The sequence below is a fragment of the Anser brachyrhynchus genome, assembly GCF_964034855.1.
Source record: "Anser brachyrhynchus genome assembly, chromosome: 6".
Lineage (NCBI taxonomy): Eukaryota > Metazoa > Chordata > Aves > Anseriformes > Anatidae > Anser > Anser brachyrhynchus.
The window spans coordinates 34,415,737-34,441,408 of record NC_137700.1 but is presented as its reverse complement, the minus strand read 5'-3'; the positions used below and the strand labels follow the sequence as shown (position 1 = coordinate 34,441,408).

The 25,672-nt window shown below is 52.5% G+C and overlaps 1 long non-coding RNA gene across 1 annotated transcript in view; it reads right to left on the bottom strand.

Moving 5' to 3' along the window:
• Positions 1–2,906: 2,906 nt before the first annotated feature.
• LOC308197234 overlaps positions 2,907–25,672 on the bottom strand; it is a 45,651-nt gene continuing 22,885 nt past the window's right edge. Inside the window, exons 13-16 of the long non-coding RNA XR_013952689.1 lie at positions 16,658–25,158; positions 16,404–16,440; positions 16,175–16,305; positions 2,907–15,282 (exon numbers count right to left, since the gene is read on the bottom strand). This is a non-coding gene — a long non-coding RNA (uncharacterized lncRNA). The remainder of the gene's footprint in view (positions 15,283–16,174; positions 16,306–16,403; positions 16,441–16,657; positions 25,159–25,672) is intronic.

Here is a 25,672-nt window from a genome sequence, read left to right as displayed (position 1 = left end):
ACCGCTCTCCTCCGCGCAGCACCCCACATCGTCCCCAATCGGGTCTTTCTGCTCCTCCTCCCGCTTCCCTTTGATACTCTCCCAGGCTCTCTAGTCCTTTGTCTCGGGCTTTTATCGGGGCTTTCAGATCAGCTGGTCCTTTCCTTTTCTTTCAGGCTGTGTTTCCCCTAACCTAGTTCATTCTTCCCCTCTGCCCTCCTGGCTCATTGTTCCTGCCCAGGCTGGCTGCAGGCAAGGGGCTTTCTCACCAGGCCTGGGCCCCTGCCCCAGCTGAAATCACTCATCCATGGAATGGCAGCCGGTGGGCACTGCTAAAGAGCAAAATGCTGCTTTTTGGAGGGACTAAAATTCAAAAGGAGCTTTAAAATGGGGGCTTTAAAAATAAACAAACGCTATTTCTTTGCAAGCGAACGAGACAGGATTGACCAAGCCCTGGAACTCTAGGCTGGTACAGAGAGAGTACCCCAAATATCGCGGTGTCCCAGTCTGGGGCAAGAGATGCATCACATCCCTGCCAGGGCACAATCCTGCACCCGCGTCCCTTGTTGGTTGTGAAATGTAAGAAATTGCTTGGATGAACAAAGCGCAGTACAAGGCAGCAGAGAGGATGGGTTGGCATTTCTTTAATGTTACTAAGTTTTCCATAACATCAGTTTCTAATTTGGAGCGGCTGATGTCAAAACACTCGCAGCACAAGCAGTGAGATAAGTCTGTGCTGGTAGATGGGAGCTGGAGGACAGGTTAAGTCGTATCCAGGCCCAAGGACAGCTGAGCAGTGCCAACAGGAGTTTGCAAAGCTGAGATCCCATCCGGGTCATGATTTGCTCACCTTTGACAAATTCCAACAAAAGAACTTATCCACCCTGGCTAAATTTCTCCCAGTCTCAACAGAACAACCCATGGTCAAAATCTGCCTCTAGAAGGTGAAATGTGCTGTCAGATACAGACACAAGGCAAACATCCCCCTCACTTTACGATGTGATCTGCTGTTGAACTGGAACACCTTTTTCCCTAGAAAACCTGTAAAAAAATTACTGCTTGGGCATTTTCAATAAAAAGAGTTCATGTATATTTTACTTTAAATCTACAGTCTCTAACAGATTTGTAATCGTAACTGACTATTCCCAAAGAATTAGATAAAAACTACACAATTAGGAAGACTCAATTGGATTTTGGTTTACCATGCCCCTAACATCTCTCGGACCTGGTTTATCTTCCCAGCCGTGCTGCTGTAAAGCAGACCAGAGCCGAACAGTGCATCGGCTCAGTGGGGGTTGTCTGCACTCAGCACTTCTGAAAATCAGGCTGGAAGTAAATGTTGGGCTTACGTCTGCTTTCCACCTGCCTCATGCCTACGTGACTCCCCCACAGCTGCAAGCTGCTCTCAGCAGCCACTACCAGAGGTGCCAGAGGAATACAGCGAGCCCCACGTCTCACTTTAGGAGCCACTGCTCTTCTGTTCCGCTGCCTGATTAGTTTCGCCTGCTCACCGATGGACAGATGATTTTTAAAGCTGGGATTCCAGCCATCTGCATGGCAAGCCTGAATTTCTCCTCTTACCTGACATGGCATCAGAGCCACACCAATGGAGCACTCACAGGAACCAGTTACGAGCATAAAGACCTTCTTCCTATCTGCCCCCACATGCCATCCCTGGGGTAGCCGCAGTAGTTGCTTACACGGGAAAATTATTTCTGTAGCTAGCTGCCTTTAATGTCAGACAAAGCCCTTTTGTTCTTTTATCAACTCGCCAGTTCTCGTTTGTTCTTTCCTCTTCCTGCTGCTGCTTCCCTGCACGCATTTCTCCTTCTTGTCCCGTCTCTTCCCTTTCCCTGGAGGTGTTTCCCAGGAACCTGCTCCTCTTCCATGCTGCCAGGCCCCCCGGCCACCCATCAGCAGCCCGCCTGGGCTCTCACCCACATCTCCTGCCGGTCCTGCCCACCTGTCCCAGCTCAGCCCCTGCAGATCCCAGTCCTCGTGTGTGGCCACTGCTTGCTCAGAGTGCAGGGAGCCGTCAAGTGGCACACAATATCCCTAGATGCGCAGCGTAATTGGCTATTTGGAAGAGCGTATCTTGGAGAAACGCCGGGTGCTTTGGTCCAGATCTTTTGGAAGCTAATCTTATCATTGCTAAATCTGATTCTCTCTGCCTTGGTCTTTCTGACTGACTCATTTCTTAAGCACCAGGTTGTTGCCTAGAGGGTATAATCACGTAAATATAAGCCAGCGCACAGCGCGTGTTACTATGCCCACTCCACCGAGAAGGAGTACAGCTCCTGGGTACAGGAATGACTTTTCAAGCTCAAAGTGGAGCAGCTCATGCTTTTAGCCTAGAATATTTTGGAGCCATTTCAGTGGGCTACTTAGAAGTAAGCAAACAAAATCATCATATCCAGTAAAAAACGTTACACCTCGATTTTCTATAGTGCTGCCAGTAGCAGAAAAAAACCCAACCCCCAACCCTCAGGGCCCACCCAGCCCCTGCTGTCCTCAGGGTCCCGGCACAGCGCAGGCAGGGCGCCCATCACCACTCCAGCACAAGCACAGCATTGGGCGTCCCAGGCTGGGAGGCTCCTTACACCACCTTTGCAAAGAGAAAACAAACACAAAGCAGACCTAGGCCTTGGCTGGCTGGCTGGCGAAGACCGAAGTGACAGCAGCCACCGATAGCCGCGAAGGGGAAGGACCTCCCCTTGCACCGGGGGCACCACAAGCGCAGGTTAAGCCGAAGCTCGGGGACAAGGGATGTTTCTGGGAGGCGAGGACACGGGCAGTGGCAGCGCCGGCTGTGCTTCTCCACCTCCCAGGGCTCCAAGAATAGGCTGAACAACCGCCTGCCCGGAAAGACTTACACAGGGCTGATCCTGCCCCGGGGTAGGGCCGGGTGACCTTTCGAGGAGTCTTCCTACAAATCCTTGTTTTACAGGCTTGTGTGGAGCAGTGTGTGACTTGGTAGCTCTCCCAAAATCTGCTAAATGACAAAGGTAACAAGACTTAATAACTTGATTAATATCCTGTGTCGCTTCTGTTCAGCGTCCATCCTGCTGAAGCTGCTCTGTGACTACTTCGAGCGTTGTCTCCCTCCGCTGACGTCGAATCATCCAGAGAAGGAAAAAAAAACATTGATTTTTTTTTTTTCCAAAATAGTCCCAGTGAAGCGAACTTGTGAAGGAGAGGAAATCATTTACATCTCACGTTCATTTCTCCTAGGCTCCCACTTGCTTAACCTCATTTAAACTTTGTATCAGCTTATGACATCCGGTGAAAGTACACTGCAGCTTATTAAAATTTAAAGCTGTTACTCCAAGGGAAAACACTGAAAGCTCTTTTACAGATTAGCCAAGCCGGCAGGATGTGGCTTCCACATTGTATCGTTTTGATGGCATGGCCCTCCTGAGCATCTTTATGAAAGAAAACTTCCCCATCGCTGTCAGCTCGCTGCAGATTTCGTTCCTCTCGCGGAAGCGCTCTGTGCTGGTAAGGATGTGCTCTGCCCCAGTACTGCTGGCGCTTTGTGGGCAAAATAAGAAAGAGGGTTCATACGCTAACCCTGTAGAATATGGAGTCCCAGAGCTGGGGAAAAAAAAAAAAAAACCAACATGGAAACCTTGAAGAGAAAAGGGAGGCTTGTATACATAACTATATTGAAGCTGAAGTAAATGTGGACGTGAATAATAACGAGTATGCCGTTCACTTAAAACCAGGGGAGTTAAAAGACCGAGCGACAACCCGCCGTGCTGTGCTCACCGTGTCCCGCAGGATGTGAGGCCTGCAGGACCCGGAGGAGCGGCGAGCGATAACGCTACCGCCCCACGCAGCGGAACAGTCGGCGCCTTGCCACCTCTTAAATCAAACCGGTGTTGGAAACCCTTCCCAACGCAGTGCTGCTCACAGGACGAGGCCTCGCCGCAGTTTCCTACCGCCGAAAGAAGCCGGCGGGGTGACACGGCCGGCCGATTTCCCCCGCAGATGCGGCAGGAGGCCCCGCGCAGGATCTCCTGCCGCACGCGCCGCCCGCGGGCTGCAGGCCCAGCCAGCCCTCGGGGGAGCGGGCAGAGCCGTGCCCTTAGCTCCTGGTGCTGGGGGAAACTTCCCCAGGTAGCTCCTTCGGCCGCAGAGGGGCCGCGGTCCCTCCCTCGCCCCTCGGCCTCACGCGTGCTGACAGGGGAGAGCCCTGGCCGCCTGTGGCCTCGGGGGGTGGGGGGAGGCCCAAGCATCAACTAGAAAAGGGGGCTGACAGATTTATTAAGACTCCTGTTTAATTCGTACACAGCAAAGCCTTCCCCTAACCCTTCACAAGTTCCAGCACCCCCAGGAGACGCGGCCGTAGCAGCAGGGTGGTTCGGGGAGGGCCACAACGCCGCCCGGACCTCGGCAGCGCTGCTCTGGGAATCGGGACATCAGACGCATATTGCACTGGCTGAATCCCCCACAGCTTCTGCTTGTTTACAACACGTTTCTTATCCACCAGGAAGGGGAAAAGCTATTTGCTTGGGCTGATTTGGAAAGGTCTTGGGCACCTGAGCCTGAGAGAGACGCTACAAAACGGTTTTCCCTTTGAGAGGTCAGTCCCAGAGGAACCAGTCACTGCACCGCCGTGGCGTGCTCATCGCACCACCTTTATCCTCACAGCCCCAGGAACAAACTAAGGGCTCCTAAAGCTTTTCCAGGAATAAAACACGTGATATTGCGAGCCTGCTTAGGGCTGTGCTTGGCACTGCACCTAGCCGTGAATTCAGTGATAGGACCCCCTTTCTTTCCTGCTCCTGCACGGATCGCAGCAGCCCCCTCCATCGCACCGTGCGCTCCACCAGAAATGCCAGCAGTCCGTATCGGTTTCCCACCAAGAAACACACGTGTGGTGCAACGCCTCTGAGCACAAACCCGCACGGAAAGCAAGGGAGGGCAGCAAGGGATGTGGAAGGGACAGAGCTTCCCGGGGTTTCCCTCCACCCTGTCCCTCATTCTGGTGGGAAGACACAGGGAGAGGAGCGTGGTCGAGCAGCAGCAGGGTGAGACAGTCACAGCTGGGCTGGTGCTTCCCATATGGTGGCACCATCGGGCGACTCTACCTTGTCGCAAGGTCGGCACGCCAGGACCGCCTGCGCATTTTCCATCCATGTGTTCAAAGAGGGGAGAAGCCACAGGAGAGCTATTTGCATGGGTTAGCAATACCCCGAGTCGTTCCCAGGCCAAGCGTCTGCTCTCCCTCCTCACCCCGGCCTGCCCAAGCCACCCCGGTGGCCCAGAGCTCCTCAGAGGGGCCGCGAGCAGAGGTACAAGTCCTCCCCTGCCTAGGGCAGACCTACAAGAGGTTTGTCATGAGGAAGATGTTTCACCGTGCGATTTCCGCGTTGCCCCAGGTTGCACTGTCATTCCCAGGGGCTCAGCCCGACCAGCTTCGGACCCCTTCGCCAGGGGTGGATGCGATCACTGCCCCCAGCAGCGGCAGGTAGCATCCTTCCCTAAAATAAGCGCTCACCCCCGCACTGCTCATCCCACACCGCAGGGACTGGTGCTGGGAGCTCGCTGCAGGCTGGCCCTGAACAACAGGGCATTGTCCCTCCCCGCAGGAAGCCCAGCCTCATGATGCAGAGCAGGACAAAGGCTCGATTTTACCCTGCAAAAGTGCTGGAAACCAGGAAGGGGCCTGAGGCAGCCGTGCTCCCAGGCTGGTACACTTGGGGTTTGATGCAGCCGGGCTGTGGGTGAAGGGGGGAGAGCAGTGACACACAGCAATGAGCCCCGGGACAGGGTGGACGGGGATGGCGTGGGCGCCCCGCTGTTCCCATCCTTTCTGTTTCCTGTGGGATGCACCAACAGGGAATCGTGCTAGATGCTCTGCAGCCAGACACGAACATGCTCATTTGGGAGTTTTAATACTTAAGTTAAGGGCTCCTTTCAAAGCCACCCTGTCGTGCAACAGTGGGGAAAAAAGGGGGTTGAAATTAAGATGGTAAGGGAAAAATTGTGGTGGTGTCTGCACGAAAGTGGGACCAGGGAGCAACAGATCACTGCACACATATCGGGGAGAGAGGAGCTCAGGCAGGCAGCGATGGGGACCACACACACATCTCACCTGGAGCTGGTCTTGGAACTGTTGTGAGAAATGCCTTCTTCCAGCCAGAAATGGGACAGCTTTCCGGCTCACCAGATAATGATAACTGAGGCTGATCCTGATGTCCTCCAGGCTGCTGTACCTGGACACAAGCACACAGACATGCAAACCACCCCCTTCCAACCAAAAACCAAAAAAAAACCAAACAAAAAAAAACCACACCACCAAGCAACCACCAAACCCAATTCACTTAACTGAGGCTGGGATTCAGCAGCACCCATTTTTCACAGCAGGCAATTTTATCCACTTTTCCACTTTCTAGTCCCTGCAAATTCAGTAGCGGGCAGGATGCATTTTCCCACCCCAGCCATGACTGGCAGGACTGTTACAGCACACGATTACGGCTGTGCCTCGCAGCCGTCAGCCTGTATCAGCTCACGCTGGGCACGCGGAGAAGCCCCAGAGCCCGTCACGCTGCCTGCCCCGCGGAGGCGAGCAGGGGAGGCAGGCACTGATGGGACCCACCGGGCTCCCTGCGGGAGGTGGCCACGCGCCCAGGCAGCAGCTCAGCCTCCCCGGAGATGCTCATTAAGGGCTTTGCTGCAGGTGCTTCCCTCCCTCGCATCCAGGCAGCTCGGGCACCCATGTGAGACAAACCAGAGGAATGACTGACGTGAGTTCTGACCCTGCCATGTGGGATTACGAGACGGTGCACTGCTGTCATGTCAAACGCCATCCCATTAGCTCTCCAGCAAGCGCAGGTCAGTGGGAGACAAAGCCCATTAGCGAGCAGTTGTGCTGATATTTCCTTGCTGTTAGCTGCTAATAGCTCCAGTTTGCAGCTGTCTCTCTGCCACCACACAACAAACACGTACGGGAAATCTCTTTCAGCTCCTTAAACTTTTTTCTTCCATGCATTTAGAACAGAGCTCCAGACAGGCTGTGGAAGCAGAGACAGAGCTGATGTCAGACCTACATTTTGGTTAGAGCAGGCTTCTGTCTGTGTGATTAATTGCAAGGTTGTTTTAGCTGAAACACGCATTGCAAAGGATTTATAAAAAGAACTGGAATTCAGCTCACACGGAGACACTTTCTATTGCTCTCACGCAGGAGGACCGGATTGCATCCGTACAGCAGGCTGCCGGACAGCTGCTGCTGCAAAACTGAAAAATGCTCTGGCTGTGGGGTGCCGTGGGCCTGATTTCTGCCAGGTTCCTCCTAACAATGCAGTCCCAGCATGGTTAGCTACACAGCGCGTATTCCTCAAAAGGAATTTTCTATTTTTGTTTCCTTCCTCCAGCAGGGGATTCCCTCTAAATTAACTGCAGGAGAAAACTTGCTACAGAATCGGAGGCAGAGGAGGAGAGTGCTGAGGTCAAGCCTTTCGAGTCGGAAGGGTTATTGCTCACCAGCTAGTGTTTTGTCCACCGCTTCCCTGGAGAAAATAAGCTGCAGACCTGTAGAAAGTTGTGTTGGATTGCTAGAATTTAAACTTGAAATACTCTCACTCAGCTGTCCCTCTTCCACTGGACATGGTGGGCGAGGCCAGCACAAAAAGGCAGCGAGGGGAATCACAAGTCAAACAAGTTCATGGGAGAAACGAGCCTCACAATTTTAGCAGTAAGGACGCCAAATCGCTGGAACAAGCTACCAAAGGAAGTGGTGGAGCTTCCCTCTCCTGATGTCTTCAAGCCAAGAAATGCTGTAGTCAAGTACAAGTTGTGGGGTTTGGCCTGGGAATAACTGGACCGGGTAGTCATACCTTAAAGGCCATGAAACCACATACACGATCCAAAGGTGCAGGGATCACATGGGAGTCCCATGTTCAGGCACACTGGCAACTCACTGCATTGTACCTACAAATAACCCGTGTTTTTAATAGTTTAGACTTGCCCTTTTATTACTGTGAAATGAGTAGGCGGAAGGAGCACATCCTTTAATGGGGAAGATGCTGTGCTCCCTTGGGAACACAGCTCCTTCGTGGGTATAGCTATGTAAAAGCTGACAAGGACATCCTCCTGCGTACTTGCAGCACCAGTTGTAAGCTAGCTGAATATTTTTAGGATAAACTCGAAAGATGTCATCAAAGCAGCCGATTCTTGAAAGGCCAAGTGCAAAAGGAAGGTGTACGGGAACACTCGGCGCCTGCGCTGAACCCACACAAAGACCCGAGCGTTTACAAAGGAGAAATGGAGAAGGGGGAGCAGAGCTGCCTGGTGGGGCTGGGTGCTGGGGGGCGGCAGTGACCCTCCACCTCCTGCTCCCCCACCTCCCTGCACCCGGTGGAGCAGCAGGGTGCTTCTGCCAGCCCTGCCCACGTCTCCAGCCCTCCTGGTGGGAATGGGGGTCCCACGGGCACAGGGTGGGACTTTTCAAGCAGTGGAAAGTGCCAGGGAGAGCCAGAGATGACACGATAAGAAAAGCAGGGTGTCATCATGTGCCTGATCCTGCAATCACACTCTCAGACAGCAATTCCCACCGCTTTCATCAGGGTCTCCGGCGGGAGGAGGAACGCCGGATCTGGCCCGGCGTGTGCGATGCTATCAGCGGTTCATTGTCACGGAGCTGGGAATTACTGCCAGCGCGTTAACACCCCTGGCCACCCACGCTTTTATTCCACCCCACCACACACGCACAGAGCCGCCCCTCGCTGCTACACCTGGCACAAATCACCAGGCCACAGAGCCTGGCGCAGGGCCCCCTGCCCTGGGCACCCCCTTGCCATCCGAGAGGGGTCGGCCAGCAGGCAGAGCAGCCAGGCTCCCCCCCATTTTTTTGATTTCAGGCGTGATGCAACCCCGCAGTGAGGTGAGGGTGCAGGATTTCATCACACGCCTGCTCAGCCCCACGCTTTCTGCCCCCCAGCCCCAAGGGAGCAGCGTGCCCGAAACACCAGCGGCAGCAGGCCTGGCAGCGCCCGACACCGGCAGCTCTCAGGGCTGTGCAGGCCTGGGCTCGGATCCTTGTGTTTTTTTTTGACAACACAGGCCTGGAAAGACGCTGTGTGCCCCTCTGTCACTGGGGACCTCCAGCCCCCATCACCTCCCCGGTCTGCTCCTATCCCCCGTGAGAAAACGCTCGCCACACGTTAATCCACCTTCGCCTTCTCCCCTTGCTCTCCCCCGCGGCAGACTCCCTCCTGCATCTGATAAGAGCCTCACCCTCATTACAGCAATTAATTAGCTGGAGCAGCACAGCCCTGAAGATCCCCAAACCTAGTAGGCCTGACGTTCCCTGTCAGTAATTCCTGTATCAGGAGTCAGGCTTTGCTGGGACCTGGGTTTTGCTGTAGCGTGTGATTGTCCACTGCTGGCGTCCTCCCCTGCCCGCTGGTCCTCCAGGGACGTATCTAGAAACGAGCTTTGGGCCCCTCCGCACTGCACTGGTGTCTCTCCAGAAGAGCCTTTAAAGCAGTGAGGACAGCCTGCGCACCTCCCTGAGGGTCTGGCCGCCTGCGTGTCCCAGTTTCATAAAGAACTGAGAAAATCAGGGGAGCGAAACCAGAGATGAGTTAACACTTGTGGAATAGGACCCAGGGGAGGCGAGCTGGGGAGCTGGCGCTGAGAGGAGGCACGGCAGGGTGGGCGAGGGCAGGGGAAAAAGGGCAGGGCGAGGAGCGGGCTGGCAGCGGCCGAGCCTCTCACCTGGAGGCTGCTGGATGGAGATGGACTGAGGAGAGGTGGGCACAGCCCGGGCTGCTGGGGCTGGGAGGGTGCAGGCAGCCAACAGAAGCTGGAAACAAGGAACAAGACCACGGGCTGCCTCTCGACCTCGGCATCCGAAGTGGAGAGCACAGCAAAGCCAACAAGCTTGTCTGATGGGTCTTTTGTTGTTTTTTTTTTTTTTTTTCTGGCACCCCCAAAATGATGGGAAGAGAGAACAGCCCTGGGGCTTTCACAACTCAAAGACCAACGCAAAGCGCAGTGGTGCTGCAATGGCCTCGTGGCCAGAGAATCAGCGAGGCCTTGTCTGCTTGCAAGGGTTTGGGTGAATGAAGGGGGGAACATCGGGTGCCAATGTGGGGGACCCCTGGGCGGGGGCCATGTCGCTGCCTTCCCCCTGCTCCCCAGATCCCATGGGAAGCCTAATTCAGGCCAGAACCGAGCTAGATGATGCCAGGTCCTTCCTCCCCATCCCAACCTCCTCCACTTCTCCTCGCGGTGGGAGCTTCGCCCCTTTCTCTGCTCTTACGTGACCCCCATGTGCGTCCCCAGGTTGGGCCGCGTCGCCGGCAAGCTGCAAGTACCCAGCCCAGGCCCCGTGGCTCTAATTGGCAACAGATGAAGCCAGACTACTTCCTGAGAGACAAGAGTTTTAACAATCCCTAAAGCCTCTTAGGCAGCAGCAATATCCTAAATGGGAGCTTTATTCTCCCCACCGCTCAACAGAGCCTGCATTCAGATATGAAATGCTGAAACTCTCACTCGGGAGCCCTGTTTGGCTCTGGGAACCCTCCCCGCAGGCCCGGGGTGTCTGCAGAAATAGTGTCACAGGGATGAGCCGCAGGGCATGGGGGGGAACAGGACAACCCCAAGCAGAGAGCTGCCGGTGGGACTCGGAGGTCCCACCACACCTGATCCTCCCTGACCACGAGGACCCGGCCGTGCAGGGGTGGCTGGCCCCTTCCTCAGCATCCCTGCTCCCAGGGCCTGTGCCCAAATCCCCAAAGGGGCGGCCATCGGTGAGCCAGGACGTTTTGCTGTCTAGGAAGTCAGACACTTCCCTAAAACTGCAGAACAAGTAGCAAGGCAACGCAGCCCACCTGCCACCGACGGGGCAGCAGGAACGACGCTGGCTTCACTGCAGCCTCCCTGTGCCATGCCACGCGTCTCCCCCACCCCCAGCCAGCCCACACAGCCCCTGCCACTGCAGGGCAAGCCGGTGGCTGCCAGGGCTTCCCGTGAGCTCCTGAGCTCCTCGTGAGCTCCTCGCATCTTGCTGACCCCGGCGGTGGCCGGCAGCCAGCTGCCAGCACCGAATCCGGCTCCGGCCTCGCAGCGAAGCCAGCGCGGCCTTACTGCCGCGGGAGTTAAAAGGAAAGGGGGGAAAAAAAAATAATAATGAAAAAGCCGCCTGGCCAGTCTAACTGCATTTGGCTGATCTGATTTCAGGCGTCTGCTAAGACACAGCATGCTTATTTATCGTAATCAGCTTAGCGCACAAGGACAGCGTTAACTAGGCTTTACTGGATTAAAACCTGCCAACTAATTCCTAGCGCCTCACCGGCCAGCGCGAGTGGGCTGAGCCCCCGTGCTTTGTTCAAACCATGTTAGCTGGCGTCAGGTGGAGGGGAGCACCTGGGGAAGGTGGAAGGCTACAAAGGCCCTATTGATCCGCGAGCATTACCAGCAGTCTCGCGGAGAAAAGGTTCAGGAAACGATGGGGCTCGCAGCCCCAGCACAGACAGGTTAACTCAGAGAAGAGCCCTCAAAGCACCGAGCACCGACTGCGCCCGGACAAGTTCCCTCTCACTCCAGCTGCTCGCAGCTCTTTCTGAAATCACCAGCAACAGGGCTTAACGCCGGTTGCAAAATCCAAGCTAAACAGGAATCCGCAGATAAAACACGTTGTTAAACCGGACTGGAGGTGCTAATACAGATGGATATATTGAGAGGCTGGGGGATAACGCAATGTTTATGTTAGAAGTCCCAAGGAGCAAATGTTAACCACAGTGGAGCCACATCAGATAACACTGGAGTGAGCAGGAAAATGGAATTTCACCTAAACCTACAGAATAAAATGTAATAATGAAGTTATGCTCGCCAAAATAAATAAATAAGATTTCCCACAGAGGAGTAAGGCTGGAAACCTCAGTGTCCAGGAGAGCACCCCAGGGCAAGCCCAAGTCCCTCTGGCACCCAGACCATGGGGTATCACACATGCTGCAGCCACTCAGCTAAGACTAGTCCTTCTGGAGTCCCCATAAAGCACAAGGCATGGATCGAACTATTTAAGGTGCTCTAAAGGTGATTGCTCTATAGGGAATTGCTCCACATTACAGCAAACTTCTGCTGGTCATTTACCAAAAGATCACATGAGACAAGTTTCTTACTAGGACCTGCCATATCTACGTCAATCCTAAGTGCTACAAACACTTGCTTATCCAACAGCCCAACACATGCGAAGCTGGATGCCTTCCTGCCATCGAACCCACATGTGTTATCTCCTCCATCCTTCTCGGGGAAGCAGTGGCCAGACCATGAAGTGGAAGAGGCTGAGTTGCTCAGAGTCGTGCTGAAGCCTTGTTCAACCTTCTCACCATCCCACCTCCACGTGTGCGCTGCTCTGGGGTCCTGGGAGCCTGTATTTAACCACGAGACCCCAGTGACCCAGCTGGCAGGGCCAGGCCCAGTTTTCCACCACGTGCGAGGTGCTCTCCCAGCCCAGCTCCTGCGGTCCTGCAGGCAGCCTCAAGGCAGCTGCTTTGATGAGAGGCACATGCAAACCATGTCCCCTGCAGGCTTCGACATGAGAAGGGAACCAGAGCCCCGGTGTAGTCTCTTTACATGGCAACCCCACGCTGGGGGACAAGGGGAAGTAGTTGACTGGGGTGTTTGCATAGCGCAGATACTGGTGCACTGCTGCATTTCACAACCCAGTGCAGGCAGAGCCAGGAGCCAGCCGTAAGCTTCCCCTCCCTTCAGCTGAGCCTCCACCTCCTAAAATCGGGGCTGAGCTTTGATTTCCCAGCAACGCCCACACCTTTGCGTGGAGGCAGGTGCTGGTGCTCACCGGGTGGACAGGAGCTGCTGCAGCTGCGCTGGTTCGGCCGCGGCTCCTGCCCACACCCCGTAACGCAATGCCTGCTGGCTTCCCCCGCGGGCCCGCTCCCTGCGCTGCAGAACCCCCAGATCCCAGAAGGGAGAAGCGGATACAGATGGGCTGGAGCAAAACAGCCAAAAAGCAGGCCCAGGAATCACTGAACCACTGCAAGGACCTGCAAGGTGACCCAAGGTTTCCCCACCAATGTTCCTGTTCAGCCAGCTCAGTTCTTCCGTCGGTCAGCGCGGCTTCTCTCGGCGCGGACACACCCCAGAAGGAGGTGTAGGAAGTAGGAGATGGGAGGATCACAGCCAGGCACTAAGCCTTCACATTGCACCAGCTCCATCAGCCCAAACTGGCAGGTTGCACATTCCAGGCCGAGTTCTTGGCAGCGGTTGCAGGGGGCCACCTCCAGCACCCAGCGTTTATCTCCCAGCTCCCTGCCGGGGCCGGGCTCCCTTCGGTGGGCCTCTGTCCCGGCGGATAAAGGACACGCTTCGCTGCTGCCTCCTCATTTGCACACCAGAAATGTGCAGGGGTAAAGCCTCCAACTGCTGCCTCTGCTGGGGCAGGGAGGGATGGGGAGGCCTGCCCTCTCCCTCCAGCTGGTTAGGACACATGGTCTTCTCCTCTCCTTGTATCTCATTTTCCCTACCTGTGCAGAGGGGCAGGGATGCTCAGAGCACAAGCCTCTTGGCATTGCAAAATGCTTCTTGTGCAAAGCCCAAGCACGGTGTAGGAATGTTTATTGCACCTTGGAAGCAGTGCATGGTACCAGACGCTTAGAGCACAAGAACCACCTGTGGACTTTCGGTACTGGGGCACGGTAAAGTCACACCCCAAGACTGGGCTCCTGCATGCACTGGTCCTACAGAGGTGTGGGAAGGATTCATCACCTAGACATGCACCAGGCTGAGGATTGTTATGATTAATCTTTCCCTGATGTGGAAGTATTAAGGGACTGCAGCCTTTGGCCAGACTGGCAGGAAGCCATATACTGGGTAAACAGACCCAAAAGACCATTTCTGTCTCAAGGTGTTTATAACCTGGGATGCTCTGCAGAAATCCTATACGCAGCAGTGGAGAATCCAAGGAGATGGCGTAGGAGTTAAACGTGAACATAGAAAATATTCTGGGCTGTTGCCAAGCTGACTTTGCATACCATTGCAAAGAATTTGTGGGTGATAAAGCTAATGGTAGTTTGTAATGCCTGTGTAGGATGCACCCAGCATCCTTCCCAAGCTGGGGCGGCGCAGTCCAGGATTCCCAGTGCATTCACAATACGAAGCTCTACTTCACCCTCCAGCAAAGCCTGGTTAGCATCCACCTCTCGCAGAACATGCCCAGCCAGCTCTGCCCTCGCACGGCGGCTGTGTGACCCCTGTCCCCAGCAGCCCACGGCGAGCACGCAGCCACCCTTCCCACCCAGGAGCTACCTCGGGGCGCTTGGACAGCACAGTGGTGCTCATTTAACAGCCAGCTGCTTCCCACCAGCCCCAGCACAGTGAAAATACCGAGCCAGCCCTGCACAGGGGAGCAGAGAGATCTGAGCGCCCCTCTGCCCACACACCGCAGCAGGAGGACGAGAGGTGTCCTGCATGGCCTTGCCAGCCCCTGTTGACGCCACCACCACTTGAGCCACACAGATAAAACAGGGATGCCAGAAATCAGCACATACAGCAGTGAAAATGCAGATGGAAAACTTTCTTCATCTGCAGCATCTTCTGAGGTTGTTACAGTTCTAGGCATAGCAGGGCTCCGTTGTTGTTAGGTTCCTCTTGGTGTACTCTCTTAAAAACAATCCCTTAATTACATCCTAAGTTGGAAAGTAGAGAGGAGGGGTTCAGAATAGGAAAATCCAAACCACTTCTGCTTCTCAGTTGCAGAGAAACTCTTGAAACCCTCTTTGGGCTCTAAAAAGCTGACCGACCCAGCTGGTGCGCTGCCCACCCCTCACACCAGCCTCTCGCTCACGTGGCAGCGCAGGTGGCCGGGCTCCCATCCCTCCTCCTGCACACAGCTTCTCGGCATCGAGCAGCCCAGCCTAAAACCCAGTCAGTCACTCCATCACTACGGGGAGCTTTGTGTTTATTTATTTATTTCACTAGGCAGTGATTCATGAGAATAGTTCTGTTACCTGGTGCATAATATTTGCAGAGGGTGGACTGGCTGTCAGAGCTGGGCTTCGCTCCTCAATCTGCTTTCAGCTTAGTATAAAATTTATCTGCTAATGAGCAAGCTACTTTTTAACCTCTCCTTTGTTTATCTACTTATTTATTTTTGATGGTTTAGATCATCTTGCACTATCTGCTTCTCTATAATGGGGCTGGGCTGTGGTCTGCGGAAACTGCTTTCCCTTTTCAAAGGCAAAGTGGAATCGGGACCACAAATTAACACCCCTCCCTTCTTAAAAGGTCATAAAGCTTCTTAGTTCTGCTCCTTGGTGAGCTGGGTGCTGTTTGCTGTAAAAAAAAAATAAAAACATAAAATGAGCACAGGCAGAGGATAGATAGGTGAAAGGGTACTAAAAATCAGTGAAGTGGCTTTTAATAGCTAAGAATTAGCTTGGGAGGGCTGTGTAAGATCGCTTGTCCCCTGTGCAACGGACCAAACCTCTCCTGAGCAGAGATTTTAGCTGTGCTCCAAACATCCTCTCTTCAGAGGAAGCTCTGTTCATTAATATCCTAAAGGGCATAAAAGCCTTTTGCTTGTCTTTCGGTGGGGTGGAGATCAGAAGTTGTTTCAGTTGTATAAGCAGGATCCCAAGATAGCTGTTTTTTCCATAAGGAAATACGTGAGCTCAAAGCTTTTATTTTTAATCCAGAAGGAGCCTAAGACTATATAACACCATGGAAGATGAGAACAGCCACCCTGGGGAGAACAGAGGTCCCTCCAGCCCAGTGTCCTGCCTCCAACAGCTGCCCACAGGGAATTCCTGAGGGAACGTGTGGGGCTACACACGGCGACGTCTAACAGCCCTTGGTAGATCTTCTTGAAGTTGTCTCACCAGTTTGTACCCGCTGGCCTCCAGGACCAGACCAGGTTTCCACAGCTCAGGCACAGGTTGTGTGAAAAAGCCCCTCTTTGTTTGCCTTGAACTTGCTCCTTGGCAATACCGCCAGCACCCCCGCTGCACAAGGAGCCAGAAGCACCCAGTCCCAGCGCACCTCTTCCAGAGCTCTCACAGCACCTTCTCCCATCTCTGTCGCTGGTCTGGGCTGCAGAGGCCTGGTCCATGCGGGACCTGCTCCATAACCACCCACAGTGGGAACCAACCATTTATCCCCACCTTCTTGTTTTGCCTCTTTTCACCACTTCTTTACCCAGGAGAGGATGTTTTCCCTTATCCCCTACCTGGGGTTGAGAGGTGCTGTGGCTGGCAAGGGGAGCGGCTGCTCTGGGCTGCAGGAGCCAGCTAACAACTGGTGAAGAGGTAAAAGAGCAAGGGCAGAGGAGCTCTCTTCAGCTGCTGCCTTCAGTAGGAACTGAAACGGGTCAATACAGAGAAACTAATGAAAAATCCCACCCTTCATTAACATTTGCTTATGATATTGGCTCATCCTGAGTCATGACATAACTCTACCTGGTAACCCACATATTGTACACAGGTTACGTTTGCACTGCAATCAAAGAAATAATCGGTGAGATGTTTGCTGCAACCAGACATTATATAATAGCTGTGGCTAGTCTTACTGGCTACATGGGTCCAATAATTTAATATTTTCACGCTGATAACATAAGAGCAACAGGAAACAGGCAAGCAAAAAAAAAAAAACCACAGAAATCCCGTCAACAAAATCCTTTCCAAATAAAGTTGCACTGATGCTGCTCTTCTACCTCAACACCTCCTCCTGGGTATCTCAGTCAGGAACCCAGAGCACGTGCTGGGAGCATCTCTGACCGGACTTCAAAAGCACTGAGGGGCAGAGAGGCAAAGCAGGCTGTCCAGTCAGGGCTTGTAAAGCACCTTCCAGATTAAGAAACAAATACAGAAATTTTAAGTTTGGGTTAAGCTCATCGAAGGGCTCCATTATTAGGTTGGGATTCATCTTCTGCTTGTTTGCTTGATGTTTATGAGTTTGGCTTTCTCCAGCTCTCCAAGCTCCTAAGCAGAGGTACCTCAGAGACTGACTTATCCCATCTTAAGAGAGCAGCTAAGAGGATAAGGTGGGCTGGCTTTTATAGCCGCTTCCCTCCTTTAACTACAGGAGGAATTAAACCACTAGTTTACACCTCACGATTGGGTGATTAATATTAGGTGAGGAGAATCTCATCGCTAGGTGCCCACATCTGTGTCTTAGGTGTGAGTTGAGTACCGAGAACTTCTGGTAGCGGGACTTTGGTTTTAATATGATTTTGGAAATGTTCCTGTGACTGTGTCTTAACCTTGTTTGTGGCAAGAGGCAGGAAGCAGCAGAGCGATGCTCCCTCCCAGCTCTGCCCGGGAACTGCTGCTGTGTGTTTCAGCCCGTGGTGTGAGCTCCTGACGCCTCGGGATGCTCGAGCACCACCAGGCCTCGGGTCTCAGAGTGTCTCCGCACGCCTCAGCCCGAGTCCTTCTGCAAGCAGGGAAGAGTTGTGCATTTTGGGGCCTCCTCCGCCTCAGTTTGGGTATCCCCAGCAATGGCCAAACACCTCCAGGCCCATGTTGCAGCATCCGACCACCTGTGTTGTATGAAACACCTACACCTGCTGGGGGGGCTGCCTGACACATGGTAACTCTTGGGCCCGACACATGAGATCACTTCGTGTCCCTTCGTTTAAAAACCTAATGATTTCAGGGCTGAGACACATGCTATTCGAAAACTGCTGGGCAGACTAAAACCTTCACATTGCATCTTTTGCCCACCCAAGTGTCCTGAGAAAACACTCTGCCTGCTAACTACGGGCACACACGCAGGAGCGCTGGGCTTGGTTTTGCTGTGTTATCACAACGCTGTACCTGGCAGGGCGAGCCGAGGGGTCAGGGCTGCGGCTCAGTAAACAGGAATGAAACTGGGAAATCTCGAAGACAACTGTAGAGAGGAGTTTTTCCACTCAAAGTTGGATCTGTTATTGTAATGAGCGTTGCATCCTGCGACAGGAAGGTGGAAAAATAACAGGAAGGATTCCAAGGAGAAGAGGACAAACCTGCAGTCAGAGAGAGCTGGGCAAAGAAAGTCTTTGCAAGCTCATCAGCTTTGACTGAAAAATGGTTTTCAGCTCACCCTGCGTAATGAGATTTGTGTGCTGTTCAGAGCAATCATTAGATAAGGCAGTTAACTGGCTCTGTTATGTATTATGCTACAGGTGCAAGGTCTGGCATCCCACATAATTGATGCATAGATCTACATTTAGTTTATCATCATTTTTTACATCAGCTTTCTAAACGAAAAGAAGAGCCTTGTGGTTGCCCTGGGCTGGGCTGCGAAGCCAGAGTCACTTGGCTTTGGTGCTGATCCCTCGGCCAGGGGACGGGCTGGGGGCTGGCCAGCCTGCAGAGAGGGCTCGTGGCTCACACAGCTGGGCAGTGCTGTGCCCAGCTGCAATGAGCCGGGTCCAGATTTCAGGAGAAGAAAACAAGCCCAGCACTAGGAAACAGATACGGACTGCCTACTAGCTAACCCTCTGAGGGTATGTGGGGCACCTTCCCCTAGTGGTCCCTGGACTCTCCTCAGCCTTGTGGCCCCCCATAGCCACACCCAAGAGTATCCTGAGGAAGACTGGGGATAGAAGCCTTTAAGAGAGCCATGCCCTTGGGGCTTATTTGGACATGTGCACCCCAGGAGCTGTTTTACAGCAACCCAGGACCTTGCCCATGCTGGCATTGCCCGCTGCATCCCCGCTTGCTGCATCCCACACACAGAGGGAGGCGTCCCCCTCCATGCAGCCTGCCACCCCAGCTGTGCCTTGCTTTGCCCAACGATGCCTGTGTTGCCTTGTGCCCGCAGCACAGGCCAGCCCCGGCTCGGGGCGGTGTGTCACAGCGTCCCACTGACCGTGGCTCACCTGCCCTGGCAGAGTGACCCACACCGCTCCCGTCTGTAAGTCGTGCAGCCCAACGCAATCCCCAACCCGTAATTAACGCCGCTGCCGGGTGGGGCGTGGGGTGGAACTGCCGGGAGAGCGAAGAAAATCAGGACACTGAAACCAGGCTGGTGCCCTTCAGCACCACAGGTCCCTGCGAGCAGTGGGTGGCCAAACAGAGCTGGGCAGCTGCTGGCGGGGAGCTCCCGTTCCTCTTCGAAAGGGATCCCCCTTCTTGCTCTGCATGTGTGCAAGAAATAAGGCACAAGGTGTTTTTTTTTTTCCACTTGCATCACCCGTCCGCCTTTAAGGCAGCATTTTTATGCTCCCTCTAGAAAGGAGAGAATGAGAACTCTGGTCCTGTACCGGCACTCTCGGTGTTGGAAGAAGGTGACACCACGCAGGCACTGCCCTGCCAGGCTGAGAGCAAATGCTCGTTTCCATTTTCATGGCAGAGAAGGGCTCTCTCAAAGCAGCATTAGACACAGCACCAGGCATATATTAAACAGCTTTAATTGAGTTCATTTTCTGCAGAGAGGCCTGAAGGAGCCTCTCATTTCCTCTGTAAATATCACGGGGAGTTTGCCGAGGTCTCACCAGGCTGCGCATGGCTGTGGCTCCAGCCACCCCTGTGTTTCCATCCCGGAGCACTCAGGAGGGATCATTTAGCATGATGGCATTTGCAAAGACAAAGCCCTGCTTCCTGTTGCAGTGGCACATTCAGAAAGTGTTTGACTTATGGGAGGAAGGGGAAGGAGACCTGCTGCTCTCTGCCCTCCATAGCTGCACAGCTGGGCTGCGACGGGACAGGGCTGTGGCTTCTGCGATGGACCAGGCTCACCTTAACTCTGCTCATTTCCCTTAACTCTGCTCACTTCCCAGTCCCTTGCAGAAGCTGGGGAGAAGAGAGCACTCAGGTGTTCAGTTTGTAGATGCGCTGACATTTAAAGCAGGTTCTCCACTGATTCTGTAGAGCTTATTTTCCCCTTGTCAAATTAGAAAAAAAATAAAAATAAAAAAGTGGGAAAAAAAACTCATCACTGTAAAGAAGCAAAATTTACCTTTTCCACCTTGCCAAGAAATCAGATACAAATGAGTTGGGATGCGGCTTTGCTGCCAGTTAAGTGTGGCAGCAGATGCCACGCACAGCAGAATCTGGCGCTGGTTCACGGGCTATCATGTCACCTGTCTTCAACTTCCTCTGCTATGTTGGAACCACTGCAGCTTCGCGAGCGGCCGAGTAACGTATGCAGGACCTTGTGTAGGTGCTGGTCTAAAATCAGTGGAGGTTTGTTGGTGCTGCTGCTCCTCGGGCAATAAGGGAAGCTACCGTTGGCAGTGGAGCAGCTTGCTTCATCTTCAAAAGCCACGTTTCAGGAGTGCCAAAATGCAGGGGATCGGTGAGGCAAGGCAGGGTGTAAATTCAGTCTTGAGACCCTGTGAAGAACAGCAGCCAGAGAAGTCCAGGGGAAATGACTGAGCTGTGGGATGTGTTAGTGGTGCTCAGTTTGTGTTTGTGTGCACCGAACTGTCCCCTTCAAATCCGACACCATGATGGCCCAGGAGAGTTTGGATATATACTAAGGGGCATACATTTCCCAAGTTATCGAGTCTTTCCTGTTTGCAACTTGTCTTCTTGCAAAAGGGAAATCATTTCTAGATTACCTATGAAATTAGTTGTTGTCCTATTGCTGCTCCAGAAATAAAGTAATCGTGGAGTAAAGCAAGAGTCCTGAGCAGTAGGTTTGAGAGCCTGGAGCAGAAGTCAAAACAAAATATCAGTGGAAGGATTCTCTTTAAAACAAGGGCACTGATTTTGCTCCCTGGGGAAAAGTATTCCTCTGTAATAATAATAAAAAAAATACTGCTTACATTTTTATGGCTTCTGCAAAGCTGACTCACCTCTGATACCTACGTGATAGAGTAGAAATGTAATTTCCCATCCTGAATGAGGCTTCACCCCAGACATTCCCAAAGCGTTTGGTTATTTTTTTGTGCAGGCTCTGAAGGGTGGTGGTGAAAGGCTGGAGCCTGACCTGGCAGCACTTCTGGAGAGCCAGCCATGGACACCAGCAGCTGAGAACCACACTGCACATCTTGGACACATTAGATACACTGAACCATTAAAACCCAGCACGTTGCTTTCTTAGGCACCTGCTCCCGTTCCTGTACTCTTTTCCATAGTGTAAGGCAAGTGTGAGGCCAGAAAATTTGGAGGACAGCTAACCTGACCCATTTGGAGTTCTCTGAATTCCTCCACCAGTCTCATTTTGAAATCCAAAGTGTGTTGCTTACATCTAGCACTGATGATGCAAGTGATAAGTTGCCACTTTGAGCAACCTACAAGTTTTGCTAGAAGATCTAGCAAATTGCCAGATGCTTTCCTGGACGGGGCCTTTTTTTTTTTTTTTTTTTTTTTTTTTAATGTTGTCTGAGGATACCAGACCAGTGTTTACATAGGGAAAATGTCACATTAGCACAACAGTGCTCCATTCACACATTATGGGCCAGGCTAGCTGGACCAGGACCAGGTCACACAGAAACAGCCCACCCTGTGGTCCTGTGAGATTTTCCCCAGGAACAACCATCCCGTTCCAAGGGCGTGCAGATTTCTGCGAGGGCTGGGGCTTCCTCACCAGCACTGGGCAAAATTCTGCATGGAAACCTTCCTCCCAGGCAGGGAACTGCAAGTGAGCTGGGGGGAGACGGTGGTTTCTGAAGCAGGGTGTTGTACCTGTGTCAGGGACAGGCTGTTCCAAGGGCAGCCAACCTGTCCGGCCTTACTTAAAAATGTACCCAGGGCCATAGCCAGGCATCCTGTCTCTGACAGCAGCCACTGACAGATGCCTAAGGAAGATATAAACCCCAGGAAAGCCTGTAGTGACACTTCCCCAGAAATACCAGACACTTCCTGACCCAAAGATAGTGCCTCTGCGTTTAATAGCTCTCAGTGGATTTTTCATTCAGCACTGTGTGCAAGACAAGTTGTGTGGAGAAAAGCATCTTCTATTGCTTGGTCTGAAAAATGCTACCTGATATTTTCATCCGATTCTCCTTAATATAACAACTGCTCCCTCTTTGCCATTCTTGTGCCACCCAGAAGTGACAGAGCTGTGCCACACACCCCTCTGGTGTGACAGGTCCTGGCGCCCCTTCCCAGCTGGTCAGACTTTCCTACGCCTCTTCGTACAGAAGCTGCTCTGAGCAGTCTCTGCCTTTGCCAGTTCGGCTCTAAACCAACAGGTAAGCCAACCAAAACCTTCACCAAGCCAAGAGCCACCTGGTGTATCTCAGCCGTGAGGAGGGAGATGGCTCCAGGAGTGGTTCGGGCCCAAGACGACAGCAGCTCCTTTGGTTGTGTTACAAGCCAGGATGGCACCGACCAGCCTCCTATCGGCAATCTTACAAAAGAATTGGGCTTAAATATAGAAGGGAGTGAGCAGCTGGGCCAGGAGAAATGCTTCTCCTCCTTCTGTGCTCTCAGATCTGGTAAACTCTGGAGGAGACGTCCCAAGAAAGCCAAGGAGAGACCGTGGCTGACCTTGCCTTGCACCAGGCCCACAAAGCAGGAGGGGATACGCTATAGACCAGTGCTTCCCAAACCAGTTTTGGTAAGGCTGGGCACAGCAAGGTCTGTGTAACTACATATCCCACTGAATATTGAGAATGTTTGTCTATGATGACTACAAATGAGGTCTCTGATACAGAAGCTCATGAAGGTCAAGCTCTAAAAAAAATCTACCAATTTTCTACAATAGAAAATGAAGGAGATGGACGAAGTCACCAATGTCTGGAATCACAGACGGCCCCAAGCATCCCCCAGAAGAAAAGAGCCCTGTCTGTCATAAGCCAGGCAATAGGTGATCCAGATGCAGGCAACCATCTTTTGTTTCTTCTGACTTTAAAAACATTGAGTCAGGTTTCAAATCAGCATAACTTCTTGCCATCTCTTTTTGTAGTGAGTGGAGATACAATCACTCAGCACCAGAACAATGACACAGAAACCTGCAGCAATCGTATGTGTAATAACAAATTGATACTGGAGCTGCCTCCTACAAAAGCTGTCTGCTGTTAGTCATTTCTCCATCCACCTCCTGTGATCAGCCCCAGCTCTGCTACCCCTTCCATAGCTCCTTTCCCTGGCATGTCCCGGACATGGCCTCAAAACATCCGTCTGTGCTCTCAGGAAGCTGCAGAACCAGGGCAAAGCATGTCTTGTTGCTGAGCCCGCTCTGTGTGCACGTGTTATTTTTAAACCATCATGCAAAAGGATGCAGTTCCATCAGCCAGGGCGTGTTGGAGCTTCTTCGAGACAAGGCTTTGCATTTCAAAAGGCAGAAAATGTGGCATGTGCTACTGCTGTTGCTGTGGCAATACCCTTGCGTAGTGTGTGCTGTAGCATCAAGTCACACGATAAATAAACACACAGCTACAACACAAATTAAACTAGCCCAGAGCAGCTTTTATTTAGATGGTGGAAATTTTCTTAAATTAAATGTTTTCTTTCAATATTGCTATGCGGAGGCAGAGTATGCTTGTTGAAGCTGCGATTGACTTAGCTGCTCTCTCTGCTGCTCTGCAGGGCTGGATCACCATCTGGACCATCTAGACCCAGAAGAACCAGGCTTCTGCTTGCACTAGCATGAAGGAACTGACTTAGTTCCCATGCTTGTGCTCTTGTGGCACTAGACTCTGGCAACCCTCTGTGGTGTTGGGACTCAACAGGTGGCACACACAGCATCACACCACACCGCTAAATATATGTGCTCAGTGCTCGTGGACTTACCTCGACCCTTCCCTCCCAGAACAGGACACCCATGGTTCTTCTCTCTGCAGCAGCTCTTTGAACTCCCATTTCATTTCACCATGAAGTGTCTGAGGTCACCAGACACATCCAACCCCAAGGCGGCCAGCAGCTGCTTACCTTTAGGATATGCCAGTCTTGCTTTGCATGTATCAGATGTGACCCTCAATAAATCTCCCTGGCAAGACCACTCCATCACAGAGGCACTTCCTAAAGTCCAGGGACTGAGCAGGAAGGAGGATGTTGCACCAATAAGGAAGGCGAATTCTCTTCCACGGGGAGAAAGCAATGGGGTCGAGATCCTTACACTCCTTACGCTTCCTTCCCTAAGCTCACAAATGGCACTGGTTTCCTCTCACAGCATCACTGGTCTCCCACCAGCCCTGCTCTTCCTCCTCTGAAATACTCCCATGCTATCTCTAAACAGCCATCTTATCCTGAATGGCATCCAAAACCTTTTTCCTTTCCTTCCCTTCCCTTCCTTTCCTTTCCACTTCCCATCAGCCTCTTCATTTCAGCCCCCGTCTCTTCATTACTTTTGCATTTGCTCTGCCTAGCACAGGGATTTTCAAGGATGCCACACAGCACAAGATGTGTCTTTGCAGCAAGTGAAATCCCCAAGGCACATCTGGGTGTCACAGCTACACAAGCAGGTGCCATGGATAATGCAACAACAACCCATTAAGTCACTCACCCACAGGTGTGTGTGTGCATTGATTTGCATCCTTGCTTTGTATTTTACAGGCAAAAAGACAAACAGGCTCTTCTTTACTAATACTTCCTAAAAAGAGTCCTAAACAACAGCCTCAGCCTGCCTCCTTCCTGCTAGCACAGGCATTAGATCATCAGCCTCGTCCTGCCAATAATTGTGAACTGCCCACAACCCCCTGCTGAAACAGGTTGGAGAGCTTCAGGACCTAAATCCTCCTCTGGGGTTTTGAACAAGTTTCACAAGACGGTTCAAAGATTCAGCAGCTGGAACAGTGATACGATGTCATGCGTTGCAGATGAAGTGCTAATACTTGTCCATAATGGATTTGCTGGGATATATTTCATGTTTCCTCCACCTGTTCCCTCTCTCTGGTGGAGTCCTTGCTTCCCTGGGGTTTTGTCTTCATAACTTAGGATGTCTGCTTGCGAGGAAGCAGAGCTGACAGTGCCTGTGGTTGACCTCATTCCTTTGTACCTTACACTGAAACCTCATGTCATCCCAGAAGAGAGCAGGGATACCGTGTCAGCTTTCCCTGTCGACGGTGATAAGTACCCACAGCAATGCACAAGCTGGTCCCCTGTATGGAAGCTATCCCACACACATTTCCCAATCATCATGGGAAAAACAGCACAGGCACCACCAGGAACAGGAGATGCTCCGAGGCACTGACCGTACACCTTCTGTGGCAAGTGTCAGACGCCCCGGGAGCACTTCGGCAGTGACTCATGCCTTGGAAAGGTCAGGTGCAGCAGAGGGCATGTGCCCCATCACCTCCTGACACTGGGGCTAGGCAGGTCTCGGGGCAGGACGCGTGGTCTGGGGAGAAAGAAAACAGGCACAGCCTCCTTTAATACTGTTATGCCAGCTAGCTAATTAATAGTTAGTTGATTGCACTCTTAAAAGAAGTACAGTTAAAGGAGGACACGCAGCGTATATCGTCTTTGCCTTAAAAGATGGTTGTAAACAAATGTACATATTACACAAAGCAGGACTTGGCTTGCCACGTTATGTAATTACTCGGACCAGCTGGCAGGAAGAAATCATAACCAACATCGAGCTCGGGCTCCACTGCACAGATAGGATTTCTCTTTTCAGCCCCACGTGCTCAGTCCTGGTCCTGGCGTTTTGTCTACATACTCAAAGTGATGTGACTTTCCTGCCAAGCGTATAAGGACCTCCTAGAAGTTTACAGTTAGGAGGAGAGAAGAAGAACGGTCTGCACTGCAGACAGCTTGAGGGGGCAGGCGATGAAAGTTTAAATAAAAGGTTAAATGCTAAGAGTTCAGGACACCTGAGTCCTCTTTCCTGCTTGGGCCGCAAATCTCCTGAG